The sequence below is a fragment of the Otolemur garnettii genome, unplaced genomic scaffold, assembly GCF_000181295.1.
Source record: "Otolemur garnettii isolate 467f Iridium unplaced genomic scaffold, OtoGar3 scaffold00160, whole genome shotgun sequence".
In the NCBI taxonomy this organism is placed as follows: Eukaryota; Metazoa; Chordata; class Mammalia; order Primates; family Galagidae; genus Otolemur; species Otolemur garnettii.
Window position 1 is genome coordinate 3,410,953 of NW_003852555.1, and position 15,500 is coordinate 3,426,452.

Genomic DNA, 15,500 nt, shown 5'->3' on the forward strand with positions numbered 1-15,500 from the left:
AACTTCTCTATTCAAATCAGTAAGAAAAAGGTGTTTTTTAAATATAGGTTCATAAAACATTTTGGTTGAAATAATAAAATCTTTAAAGGTGATTTTTTACCATCTAAATTAAAATAAATGTTAGACAGCTAAAGATTTAAACATAAAAATGGACCACTGAAAAGGCATAGAGCAAAATTTTGTGAATCAGCTTGCAGAATCAACAAAATGTATAAGTCATAAAGGAAAAGTTATTAAATTTGAATACAGACCCTTTGCACTAAGAAAACTTCAATAAAATCAATAATGAAATGAGGAATTTGTAGTAATAATTTTGAATTACACAATATTAATAGTACTGATTTCCTCAACATAAGAACAATTAATAACTCATTCAAAAATTGACAGAGGGCATGAAAAGGCAATTGACAGAAAAAAACACAAATTTATTTGAAATGTGAAAAAAGTTTACTGTTATTCATAATTACATAAGTAAAAAAAAAAAAAGAGGTAACATTTTTCTCTGTCCAATTTGCCAAAATCAAAATGTCTGATGTGTTATTCTGTTTCTGTGGATAAAACACACTATCTGAAACAGGATAATTTGTAATGAAAAACAATTTATACCTCACAGTTCTGGAAGTCCAAGAATGTGGTTCCTGCATCTGGCAAGGGTCATCCCAATGAAAAGAAGCAGAAGGCAGCAGTCAGTCCAGGAGACAGAGAAAAAGGCACCAGGGCCAGGGCTCACTTTATAACAAACTACGCTCCTGATAAGTAACAGGATCAATGATAAGAACATTAGTCCATTAAAGAGGGCTCATTCTTATAACTGATCATCTCACATTAGGCTTGACTCCACTGGGGATTAAGTTTTCAACATCCCAACTTTTGGAGGACATCTTCAAACCACAAACCATAACATTTAGTAATGATCTTCTCTCACTCTGAAGAAGATTTAAATGCTTCCAGGTCCTACAGAGTCCTATCTGATTGGCCACTGCCTGTACCTGAAAAACCCTTCCCTTCCGCCTTCCACCCTCTCCCACCTTCATTCCCTTGCCTTCCCTACTCCAGCCAAGGGGGCCTTGGCGTCCAGACCTCTCCACTTCTTTTTCCTCTGTGGGGATGGCCCATTCTCAGATTTCTGTGTCTCCTCATTTCATTCACTCTCTGCTAGAGTATCACCATCTCAGAAAGGCTTTACTTGACCACCTTCTCTAACATCTCCCCTAGCCCAACACTCTCCATCTCCTTGGCACGCTTTATTTTGATGGTATTTTTTACTATCTAAAAATATGTTATCAGTTGAACTGCTGACTTGTTTCTTTTTCATAAAATAGGGAGAATTAGAAGCATCATGGTGTTAGGGACATGTGTCTCTATCATCATGCCCTCTATAGCTTTAGCGTCTAACCAGAGATCTAACACAGCAGGCTCTCTATATTCCCTGATTAAATGTATAATTGCCACTAGATTGGGAGGATGGGACAAACAGCTGACTCCTTCACTGTTGGAAGGAGTATACATTGGTCCAACCTGATTACATAGTAAATTGTTAACATTAACCAAATTCTCCCCGCAGAAAGGAAATTTTCAATTTTTATAAAAATAAATAATATTCATAAACTCATGATTCTGCAATCCTATATCTAAGACCTTTTCACATGAACTTATTTCTACAGATTTGACATAGTTACATGGATTTAATGCAGTGCTGCTTATAAAGATAATACATTAAAAACCAATGCTGTCAGAAGAAGACTAGATAAATAGCACTACACCCAGAGAGGAAATATTAGGCAGATACATTATTTTAAAGTTAGCTATCTCTATCTACCTTTATCTAACTATCTATATATAAGGGTCTATGTGTGCGCATATGTGTTGCTCTGGAACAAAAAAAAATCTAAGTGTGAGCAGTTGTCTATTACTCTTTCATTTTGGAAAAATAACATACCTATGCTTATATGTGCATACAACATTTATTCATCACCATGCAAATCACTGGTGATACCACTTGATTATAGTGAGGTAGACTGAGTACCTGGGGACAGGTGTGAGAAAGAGAATTACGGTGTAATTATAGAGAAATTACAACTAAAGAAGCCAAAATTATCTTTGTGCTTATAAGAAAAAACACAAAGAAAAAATAACATATTTTATATGTAAAGTAAAGGCAAACTGATTTATTAAAATAATTTTTAAAAATTACTAAATAAGTAATATCAGTACAGTAAAAAAATAACAGTTATAGTACAAATATGATTTGGGCTTCTTTAGTTGTATTTTTATAATTATTAGTAGAGCAGTATTATTTCATTCATGTGAATCATTAGAGATACCTTTGTTTAATGTTTACCCTAAATTGTGATTTTTTTGTGAAGAAGCAGTGCTGAAAAAATTACATCCACCTTGATGTCATAAGATGCATTTCCCTTTCTGTACCATAAAAGTATGTTGAAACAATGTAAAATGGCTTTCCCCTGATTGCATTGATGATAATGGAAACACATGCTTTCTAAACCATGAAACTGTCTTTGCAATGCTTCGAAATAGCCAATTAACTTACACTCCATTTTGGCTTAAGTGATCTGATAAAACACAGAATCACTCCATCAATCTTAGTCACGAACCTTTACTCTCTAAAGGTTAATGCTCTATCTTACTTCCTGGAATTGAATGGGTTTGTCTGTTTATATATTAAAGCAAAATATATGTTTTAACTAGCATTTATTTAGTTCTCATTTATATAAAAGGCAATAAGAATAAGGCCGTTATGAAAATAGAATGGTGTAATAAATAGCTTCATTATGGGATTATTCTGCCCTTTCTCTCTAAAATGATAAGACAGTAGTCTATGAAAGGAAATTATAGATATAAAACATAGCATTCTGTTTCCATTACATTATTCCTAATGTTCAGCAAGATTTACTACGTAATATTTTAAAACTCTCAACCCAAGCTTTGTAAGTCATAGAACACCACAGGAAGGAGATAGCAAGAACATCAATTTATTTTTCTCATGGCTATTATAATAGAGCCCTTATGTAGCTGCAAAGACTATTCCTCATTTTCTTATCTTATTTCAATATAGACTGGAATTTTCTTCTTAAGTATGTTTAGAGGAACTAGTGCTTCACTGAGCGGAAGTAATAGTCTTAGAGAGATTTTATGCACATGAATTTCATCTCCAAAGCCACTACCCTGCTCAGCTGCTGCTGTTCACATGGAGATTGGACAAGTGCCCAAGGGCACAGGCACCAGGCAGAAATGCTTCAACTGTGACAGTTTGCACAACACAGCCACTGCCATCTCATTAGCAGGCATAAGCATTTTTGCCACATGCTGATTAATATAGTCACATTTGTTCTCACCATGCCCTCCTAAAAATTGGAGTTGGACTTTGTATTACTCCAGGCTATTGGCCATTTAATTTTATGGCATCATAGGATGGAAAAGTCAGTTTACTAGGTCACCTAGTCCAGTCTCCTGATTCCAGGTATAGTAATAGTTACCCAGGGAAGATGAGTGGGTTTCTGTGATGTACAGTGGTGCGGTGATTCCACTATTGGTAGCCAGCTTCAGTGCTTAATCAGCCCTATAATTGTAGTGGAGAGAGATACCTAATAGAGAAGAAATTATATCTTTTTTTCAGTTGAAAGGCACAAAAGTTCGCTTTTAAGAGTTGCCAGTCTTGTCACCTTCCACCCTTAGAGACAAGTACAGATGTCCTATTGTCCTACAGCTTTCATATCCATTTCCCAGGTTATTGGGAAGGCAATGAGCAAATGTACACAGGGGACCCTGAAGTCACCAGTCAGAAGAGAAACCACATGCTGCCTCACGTCTTTGCGAGTGATAAGAACATTCCTGATGAGTCCAGATCTTCCCAAATGAGGCCAGCTGACTGAAACAAACAACCCTTTCACCTCATGCCCAAAATTACCATGGGCAGAGATAAGCCTGTTACAGGCTGAGTTGTGTCCCCACTCCCGAAATCTATATGTTAAAGTCCTAAGCTCCAGTACTTCAGAATGTGACCGTATTTGGAAGCATGGTCTTTAAAGAGGTAATTAAATTAAAATGAGATCATGGGGGTAGGCCTTAGTCCAGTATAATTCGAGAATTTATAAGAGGAACTTTAAATACCAGCAGTCACAGAAGCAGCTCAGGTAATGACACAGGAGGAAGATGAGCTGCCACACGCTAAGAAGAGACGCCTCAGAAGGAACCAATCCTGCTGACGCTTTGATCTCAGACTTCTAGTCCCTCAACTGTGAGAAAATAATTTTCTGCTGGTTGAGCCACTCAGTCTTTGTTATGGCAGATGTAGAAAACCGTTATAATGCAGAGCCTACACGATGGCCCGGAATCATGCAACCAGCTAGACAGGACACTGAGCCGGTCAAGAGCACATTACACAGCTGATGCTGGAAGCCTCCTCACACTCAGTTGCACCAGGGTATTGGGCCACTTTGGAAAGAATCACTGTGTTGAGAATGAAAATAAAGGCCTGCCTTGGCCCTTGGCCACCACAACTAAGCATAATACTGAGGACAGAATACCTCTTCCTCTCTAACTACAGTAACAGAAACTATTTTCAGACTTCATGTGAGGATATGGCTGTGCCTCAAAGGAACCAGATCGGCCTGAACGGGACTGAAGTGGAAGGAAGATGAGGGGACTTCAATCTTACTCCACTGCAATCGCTAATGCTCTGAGAACCTGCTTCCCCCCAATATTGTTCTAACCATTATGTGTAACAACCCAATATTCACGTGGATAGGAATTAAAAGGAATTAAATAGGAATTGAAAAAGTGTTTTCATATGAAGAAATTAGACACAGAGAACTATCCTCAAATCGGGATGATCTTAGTTTGTCGTTGCTTTCTCTTTTCTTTCCTATCTCTTTTTACAAAAAAAAACTCATTTTCAGAAGGGAGAGTAAGAGATCCATAATAGAAAGTGCAGTAGCCTGAGGTTACAGAATACGAGGGGATGCTACCTGGTATCATCAGATGCTACCAGACAACGAGGCAAACACACAGAAGGAGTCTTGAGAATGACTTCACAGAAAAACCACCAGCTCAGCAAACCCATCGTAGGGAGACAGAAGAGTAACTAGCTTGACCTTATTCTGGTCCCACTCTCTACTGTCTTACTAAGGCTGCCCATTGGTCAAACCAATAGGAAGTCAAAGTATACATCTTACAAAAAACTCGGTTCCCAGGACAGAGTACAGGGAGGAGAATGGTGGAAAGTGTAACCCAAGGGGCCAACAAAAAGGCTAAGACAGTGCCCATGGTCACATAACTAGAAAGAGGGAGAACCAGAATTTGAACCAGCAATTAGGCTACAAAACCAATGCTATGATTTTGTCACAAGTTCCATACAAACAGGAGAGGCAATGTCCCTGCAGACATTGTGGAAATCTAGCCCCAGTGCCATAACCTCTTAATGTCTATAACCCCAATTTTCAGACTGTTGGCTGGAACTCGGGTTTTAATCAGGCCTTACCAGCACAAGAAAACTCTGGGAAGTCTGGACTGTAGGATAGGAAATCCTTTAGGAGAAAATAATATTCCGTGATAGACCTGATGGATATAATCTGTTTACGTTTGAAGATAAAAATGATATTTTTATGTATATATGACATATAATTTTATTTATATGATGTGTAAGAACAGGCAAAAGTAGTCTAGACAATAGAGGTGATTAGCTTTGGGGGACTAGATTACAAAAAATGTGAGGAAAATTTCTGGGGTGTTGGAATGGTCCCCATCTCAATCTGCATGGTACACATGTAAGAATTTATTGAGTGATACATTCAAAGTTATGTACTTTAGGAGTCCTATAGAATGGATATTATCAATAAAAAATAAAAGAAACAATTAAACACTTTATTTTGTCCCAAGCTGGCAAAGTCATAAGAACCAGATGATTAAGAGTTTTATGTTAAGTTAGGGTTAGATGGTATCCGGAGCTTACATACAATGTCTGGAGCTAGGTGAGACACAGCAGCCTTTTCATGAAATATAATAACACAATAGGCAACTTGAAAGTACTGATAAAGAAGGCTTTGAAGTTGCAAATTAAGACTATTAAATAAGTATAGACCAAATGTCAACTGAGCATTTAAAGAAATTATTTTAATGTAGTCGAAGAGTTCAAGATTTATTAATATTCCTCTCTGCTATCCTGCAATACTGCTTGATTTTCAAAAGCGCAACACTAGATTATCTTTTGATTGTATCCACAAGTTAATTATGGCAGTTTCAAAGGGAGTATATGAACGAAACTGAGACTAAAAAGAGGCGGTGACCCAGGGAGTACTGTCGGAAACATGGAGCTCCCTCCAAGAGCTGAGAGAGACCTTTTTCCACTGTGGTGAAGGCAGCAGAGACCCTGTGAGGAGAGACATCCATGGCAAAGGAAGGAGCGAAGCCAGCACAGGTGGTAACAGTGGAAACCACAGCCCCAGCCACACTCTGCAGTCCCGGCCTCCAAGTCAGGCCCTGCAACCGCAGGTGAAGATCCCCAGGTGTGTGGAATGGAGGTCAATGTGGCTATTTATGTCATAAGAAACTTAAGAATATCCCATTCGTTTTTTACTTCTGCCAAGGAAAGAAGACATGGGAGTTAGATGCCAGTGGACGTGCAGGCCAGAAGTGGTTGCTGGCTTGTTTCCCTTGAGCTTGGGGAAGAGGAATGACGTTTGTCATTAGCCAGGTGCTCCCTTGCTGCCATCCACTCCTGTTTTGGCTTAATGGGGGCTCTGAAGAGATCAATGCCTGCCACTAATTAAAGGGAGTTTGAAGTCACTCACTACACCAGGCCACACTTCCCCCTGGATAGCCAGCTTCCCTTCCTCCAAAGAATTTGTCAACTTTAAAGCATCTCTAGTTTCCTCTTCTAGACTCATTTTCCCAGACCCTTTGAATACAGATAAATCATGGTATAGAACAATTAATCCTGGTCTATGAATTTGGGTAAATTGCTACTTCCTACTCTTTAATTTTTCCTTTCTGTTAATATCCCCCCAATCGTTAAACAAAATATAGAATGTGCTTTTCTTTACCTTTACTTTTCAGTTGTCTCCAAACACCAAGGCCTCTTCTGCCATTTTGCCCAGTTAATTCTAACATTTACTACTTTACTATATGTTTAATCTAACAACCATAAAGTCAGAGACACTTGTGTTATAGTACAATATTGTGCTTAATTATTTCCTTATCAAGAACTATAAGTACTATTCCATGTGCCCAAGAAACAACTAAATAGGAATACTAGATGTAAAAGATATAATCAATTTGAACATTAAAAGAAAAAAACAATAATCATCTTCTAAGAAACCATTTATTCATTCTTTTTTATATATATGACATTTACAGGAGAGGGACATGATTTATTTCTCAGATTATTTCCATGTCTATTAAAGGAAGGGCTTTAGTGAAAGGAAGGATAGTTTTACCTCCATTAATTTAGGGAGGTGGTATGGTAGAGAATAGATTAAAAAAGATCTATTTTCAAATCCTGGCTCAGTAACCTTCTAATACTATAACCTTGGCCAAGTTCCCCTGCTTCCTATTTCTTTACTAGGAAAGTATTAATAATTTCCATTTCCACGACCACTGTGAGAATTGAGATAATATACGTCAGGTGCTTCCATGGTGTGCTGCCAAATTAGCAGTTAGTATCTAAAGATTCTAGCTCTGGACAAAAGTTGCTGTCACATATTTTAAGTCATTAATGATTCTGAATTGGAAGTTAGCATCTAAACTTTTAAGCCAGTGGTTCTCGACCTTCCTAATGCCGCAATGTATTTTCATTGTTAAAAAGGGGTCATGACCCACAGGTCAAGAACTGCTGTTTTAAGCCAAAAAGTGCTAGTTCACTATCTCGTTGTACCATAGTTTGCTGTTCTGTTGGCACCATTTTCAGTTCTTTTCTACCTAAGCTGAAAAAAGGAAGAATGGTACCTATCTGTCATCAGATAATAAGTAACAGTGGGTCAAAATTTTCCACACTGGTAACTTGAGAACACAAGAGAGATTTCTTTCTCAGACACAGTCATATCAATACTTTTCTCCAAAGAAACCAACATATGTTGCAAACTATAACTTTAGGGAACAAATAAAGGTTATTTTAAAGTAATTCTATTTAACTCTATCATACGCACCCGAAGCAGTTACAGAGCTATGTAGATGAAAGTAAGAAGCACAATCAACACCCTTAGTATCTTGGTCCTCTTGTTAAAAGGGAAACTAAAGTTCAAATAAATCACTCATTCAGGAAGCTTTGAACATGCTTGTTCAGGGACTGAACTTGAGGGACCAGGGGACAGACCCTCGGGCCAGATGCTGTACCCCCAAGACTGGATCACATTGCTGGGGAGAACCAAGGGGAGATCTTGGGAAGGGAGCCCAGATGGGCAAAACTGAGAGTGCAGTGTGCTTCCGAGTCCTAGTGCACCCCTAGAGCTGCCCTCCACCCACAAGAAAGCTGCCTTTTTGGTGCAAGGCGGGATCTTAGGTAGTGAAGCTCCCAGCCTGGACCACCATCATGGGTGAGGCTCTGTTAGTTTGGGCTTCTGCTTGTAGTCAGATGCTAGAAGGAGACTTTGGGACTGAGACCCACTCCTGACAGCCAGGCTATGCATCCCAGATGGCCCCTCCCCAAGTCACAGACTTTCTGGCTTGGTGGGCCACCTTAGCCCCTCTCTGGTGGCTTTTCCCAGTGTCCTGGGAGTGGACCATTGACCCCTTGCTGAGGCAGCCCTCTTACCTGACAATAATTTATCTATCACCTCTGTGTTTTTTAACTACCATGGATTAAGTTAAAAACTGGTGAGATTAAAATCTTGGGAAAATTCTCAAATATGTGGAAATGAAGCACAGGAAGGTACCGAGATGACATGACTTCTTTCACCCCAAATCTGAAAATCCAAAATACAAAATGCTCCAATGTCTGAAACTTTTGGAATGCTGACACAACACCACAAATAGGAAATTCCTCATATGGCAAGTCACAGTCAAAACTTTGTTTCATGGCTTGGCACCTGTAGCTCAGCCACTAGGAAGCCAGCCACATACACTGGAGCTGGCAGGTTCGAATCCAGCCCTGGCCTGCCAAACAACATTGACAACTACAACCAAAAAATACCCAGACATTGTGGTGGGCACCAGTAGTCCCAGCTACTTGGGAGGCTGAGGCAAGAGAATAGCTTAAGCCGAAGAGTTTGAGGTTGCTGTGAGCTGTGATGCCACAGCACTCTGCCCAGGGTAACAGCTTGAGACTCTTTCTTAATTTTTAAAAAAAGCAAAAAAAAAAAAAAAAACTTTGTTTCATGTAAAAAATTATTGAAAGTATTATATAAAATTCCCTTTTGGCTGTGTGTATATGGTCTCCATGAAACATAAACGAATTTTGTGTTTATATTTCATCCCCAAGACATGCCATTAGCTTATGCACATACAGTCATGTGCTGCCTGACGGTGTGTTGGTCGATGACGGACTACACATACAAACATGACCCCATGAGATTCTAACTCTGCACCTTTTCTATGCTTAGATATGTTTAGGTACCCAAATGCCATCATGTTGCAATTGCCTACAGTTTCCATACAGTAGTCTGTCGTTTAGGTCTGTACCCTAAGAGCAATAGGCTATACTATACAGCCCAGTGGGTAGCAGGCTACACCATCTATATTCATCTAACTATACTTTATGATATTCACACAGTGGCAAAATCACCTAATGATGCATTTCTTAGAACATATTGTAGTCACTAAGGGACTAATTACTGAATTGCGAAATCTGAAAAAATTCTGAAATCTGAAACATTTCTGGTCTCAAACATTTTGGGTGAGGGAAACTTAACCTATAACACACTCATAAATCTAAAGGTAAAATAAGGACTCAAAAGAGAAATTTAAAAATAGTTTTAAGTAAATAAATAAAAATGAGTCAAAATAAAGTTAATAACGTACCAAAATTTATCAGAGGATGCTTTTTTTCTAAGGTAAAAATTTAGGCTGATCTTTCACCCCAAAGCAGCCATGAAGAAACAAAAAAAGTTTTCACATCATGACCTCAACTTTCACCTTAAGAAAGAAACAAAAGAAGAGCAAATTAATACTAAATTAAGTAGATGAAAGAGAATTGTCAAGATTAGAGTAAAAATCAACGAAGTAGAAAATACAAAAACAATAGAAAATGCCAGATGACCCAGGAGTGTTACAGGATGGATTTTTTGGCTGAAGGTAACCAGCAGCACACCCTTGCGGATTTCTTGAGTCAGGTCCCCTCCCAACCCTCCAAAGAAGCCACCTGCCTTGAAGACAGACCCCTGAGCTCACCCCTGTTTCTAGGAAGATCTGAGGTCCCCCAAATTTCCACTGGCCGCAACAGGAAGCAAGCATCTTGTGGGTCCCATGTGTGTGGTCACCACTAGGTACCACTGGTGGGTACACAGAATGGAAACATCAGAACTCCTCTTTCTGTGTCCTTTTATTCACTAGTGAGATTAAATACAAATGTCTTAACACAATAATTAAGAAAATGCCGTGCATTTCAGATTGTGTGTAAAACCAGCACATTGTACCCTATGATTGCATTAATGTACACAGCTATGATATAACGTTTTTTAAAAAGTTGTTTCTTTATTTTATCTATTTTTTTTTTTTTTTGAGACAGAGTCTCAGTATGTCATCCTCAGTAAAGGGCTGTGGCATTATAGCTCACAGCAACCTCCAACTCTTGGGCTTAAGTGATTCTCCTGCCTCCACCTCTCAAGTAGCTGGGACTACAGGTGCCTGCCACAACACCCGGCTATTTTGTTGTTGCAGCTGTCAGTGTCGTTTAGCAGGCCTAGGCTAAATTCGAACCCAGCGGCTCAGGTGTATGTGGCTGGCGCCGTAGCCACTTGAGCCACATGTGCTGAGCCTAATTTATGCTTTTTTAAAAAAAGAAAAAAAAACAAAACCTTTGTGGACCACATCCATCTTTCAAGAATAACACGGTTTGTTTATTTGGGAAGTATTAATGTGGTTTTAATCATTAAAATTTTAGAAATATAAAAACTTTAATGTCTAATTGATATTTTCAAGTGTTTTTCATGACACGCTGATATAATATCACATCAGCAAATATAATTAGTATAAATAGTCCTCAGAGCTAATTTTATTGTCATATTATTTATTCCAATATGTAAAATTAAAGTGACATATTTACCATTCTCTCAGAAAATGAACATATGGAAAATTCCTAACAGATCAGATCTTTTTTATCATAAAAATTATCAGACTGTCTTGACTCTAAACCTAAATCTACAGAGAAGAAAAAAAGAGAAATATGAAATCTTAAACATCTAGCACTCTAGAAAACAACTAAGAATTTTATAACTAAAATTTTTTTGTTCTAGAGAATGATAGAGAATTATATAGCTAAAACCTTTACTGCATATATGTAACTTTGTTTTGCTATTTCTGGTTTAGGGATATTGTAACAAATCCATGGGTTTCTTGGTAAGAGAAAGCAGAGAAAGAACATCAGCTTCTGGAATCATCTTTTTCTAATTCAATCTCAGCTGAAATCCTCACAACACACACACACACACACCTGTGAGTTCCAGGAAATCCATTATCACATTTCTTTTAATCATTTCAATGTACTGGGAGTCTTCTCTGTTTCAGCCTTAATTCAAAGAGTGCTTTTAACTTCAAATGGTTTTCAAGATTATTTTTGGGAAAAAAAAGGATTTTTTAAAAATAAAAATGTTGAAAGTTTTGCAGCGAAGAATAAGTTCTAAAGTTTTACAAATATAAATAATTTGGGAATATTAGAACTTCATGTCAGTTTACTTATTATAATAGAGCTTCTCTGTAATTAGTGCACTCAAGCAGACTTTCTATATACATTCCTAAGATTAATTTTTTCATGTATTTTGAGTTGATATTTTTATAATGTGAAAGACAGAAAATTAGTTTCATTCCTCCCCATGAGGAGATCCAGTTTTCCAAGCACCGTTATTGAAGAGAGTGTCTTTTTCCCGGTGAATGTTCTTGGCACCATTGTCAAAAATCAGTTGGCTGTAAATAAGTGAATTTCATTTTGCATTTCACATTCTGTTCCTTTTATCTATGTGTCTGTTTTTACACCAATCTTATTCTGTTTGGTTATTATAGCATTGTTGTACATTTTGAAATCTGGTAGTGTAATGCCTCTAGCTTTGTTCATTTTGCTCAGGATTGTTTTGGCTACTTGGAATGCTTTTTGATTTCATACAAAATTTGATTTTCTATTACTATGAAAAATGTTACTGGTATTTTGTTGGGAATTGCATTGAATTTATAGATCGCTTTGCTACTAGCAACAAAAATAATTTTATGGTTGGGGGTCACCACAACACGAGGAACCGTATTAAAGGGTGCAGCATTAGGAAGGTTGAGAACCACTGCACTAGATCATACTATATACTTTTGATGTACTTTGGATTTGATTTGCTAGTGTTTAGTTAAGAATGTTTGCAATGTCTTTTCTGGCTGTGTCTTTGTCTGATTTTGGTATCAGCATTGTGCTGGCCTTGAAGACGGAGTGGGGAAGTGTACCCTCCCCTGCAATTCTTTTTGAATACGTTAGGAAGCATTGGTATTAATTATTCTTCTAAAGTTTGATAGAAATCAGCAGTGAAGTCACCCAGCCTGTTTTTTGTTTTTTTGGTTGGAAGACATTTTCTTAGTGATTCAATCTTGTTACTCATTGGTCTCATTGGTTGGTCTGTTCGGGTTTCCTATCCCTTCTTAGGTCAATATTGGTAGGTTGTAAGTATCCAAACATTTGTTGATTTCCGCTAGGATTTTCAATTTCTTGGAACATAATCATCTTCCTTGTCTTTCTGCAGTATCTGTTGTGATGCCACTTAAAAATCAGTGATTTTATTCATTTGGATCTTCTCTTTTTCTGTCTAATGGTTTGTAGATTTTATCTTTTAAAAGAAAACCAAGGGCGGCACCTGTAGCTCAAAGGGGTAGGGTGCCAACCCCATATGCCGGAGGTGGCAGGTTCAAACCCAACCCCAGCCAAAAACTGCAGAAGGAAGGAAGGAAGGAAGGAAGGAAGGAAGGAAGGAAGGAAACTATTTTTGTGGATAATTTTTAGTATTTTTGGTATTTTTCTGACCTTTGCTATTTATTTCTACTAATTTTAAGTTTAGTAGAGAATACTTGTCCTTGCTTTCCTAATTCCCTAATGTACATTATTATGTTGTTTATTTGAAATTTTTCTACTTTTCTGATGTAGGCATTTATTGCTATAAACTCCTTTTTTTGTTTTTTGAGACAGAGTCTCACTATGTCACCCTCGGTAGAGTGCTGTGGCATCACAGCTCACACCAACCTTAAACTCGTAGGTAAGACTACAGGTGCCCACCACAATGCCTGGCTATTTTTTGGTTGTAGTTGTCATTGTTGTTTGGCAGGCCCAGGCTGATTTCAAACCCTCCAGCTCTGGTGTATGTGGCAGGCGCCGAGCCAATATAAACTTGCTTCTTAATGTTGATTTTGCTCTATCCCATAGCTTTTGTGTATTGTGTTTATATTTTAATTTACTACAAGGAATTTTCATATTTCCTTCTTAATTTCTTCCTTGATTCATTGATCATTCAGGACCATGTTGTATAATTTCCATGTATTTGTACAATTTCAAATGTTTTCCTTATTATTCATTTTTAGTTTTATTCTATTGTAGTCAAGAAAGATACTTGATATGATTTTTGAGTCTTGCTTTGTGAGCTAACATGTGATCCATCTTCGCAAATGTTCCATGTGCTAATGAGGACAATGTGTATTCTGCCACTTTTCAATGACATGATCTGTAAGCCCTATTTGATCCTTGGTACAGTTTAAATTTATTGTCTTTTTACTGATTTTCCATGTAGATGATCTGTTCAAGGCTGAGAGTAGGATGTCAAGGTCTCTGACTATTATTATATTAAGGTTTATATCTTCCTTTGGATCTAATAATATTTGCTTTATCTCTTTGGGTGCTTTGGTATTGGGTACATAACACATATATGTTTGGAAATGTTATTTTGTCTTTTTAATTTATCTCTGTATTACTATATAATGGCCTTTTCATATCTTCTTATAGTTTTTGATTCTTAAGTCTATGTTATATGATTTAGAGATAGCTATTCCTACTTGCTTATGGTTCCCAGTTGAATAGAATTTTTTTTTCCTTTCCTTCATTTTCAGTCTGCGTGTCTTTACAAGTCAGATTTTTTTTTTTTTTTTGGTAGGCAGCATATAATTGGGTCGTGTGTTCTTATCCATTTGCCAACCTCTATTTTTTAATTGGGTTATTCAATGTTTTCATTCAAGGTTATCATTGATATGTGAGGATTTACTTCTGTCATTTTATCAATTCTTTTCTGGTTGTTTTGTTACATTCTTTGCCCTTTCTTTCTCTTTCATTATTTATCTTGCAGTTTGGTGGGTTTTTTATAGTGCCACTGTTTGATTCTTTTCTCTTTCTCCTTTCTGTTACATGTTCTACCTGTGAATTTTATAATTTTGTTTGTTTTCATGATTTTAGTTGTCATCTTTTCACATTAAGATGTAGGACTCCCTTAAGCATTTCTTGTAAGGCTGGTCTAGTAGTAATAAATTTCCTAAGTTTTTGCTTGTCTGGGAAAGATTTCACTTCTCCTTTATTTCTGAAGAATAGCTCTGCTGGGTTTAGCCCTTTTCGTCGGCCTTTTTGTTTTTTCTTTTCAACACTTTAAGTATATCATCCCACTCTTTCTTGGCCTATAAGGTTTCTACTGAGAAATCTACTGTTAGTTTACTAAGAATTCCTTATATGTAAGTTGACACTTTGGGTGTTTTTAGAATTCTCTGTCTGGCTTTTCACAATTTAACTATAACATGCCTCATAGACGACTCATTTGGATTGAATGTATTTGGGGATCTTTGAACTTTCTGAATCTAGGTAATCATTGTTCTTTTGTATTTCCCTGGGTTTCTTAAGGGTATTATTTGAATTTCTTTATTAGCATTCATATATTTCTGGGTTTGTGGTCTATTTTTGGAGATATTTTGTGTTCCTTTGGAGATGTTACATTTTCTCACTTTTTATGATTGCAGTATCACTACATTGATACCCGAACAGCTGGTAGAACTATTGATGTCTTCAATTTTATGGAGTAGGTTTTATAAGAAAAGACTTATTCCTTTAGAAACATAGGTTCTGGAGTATCAGTGAGGTGAGGTGTACTGGCTTTGATTCTGAGTAGACACAATAGTGTAGTGTCTATATAGCTATCATCCGCTATAATCCACGTTAGTGATGTTTTTCTCCATGGCCTACACTGTGAGACTTTGTGGTAGAGGCAGCACATATTTTCCAAAAGTAGGCTCACCAGGCTATTTTTCTAGCCTTGAGAAGCATGGGCAATTAATGACTCAATAGACCTGAGTGTGGCTGCACCACCATATAGGACCAGTCACAGCCATTTTTG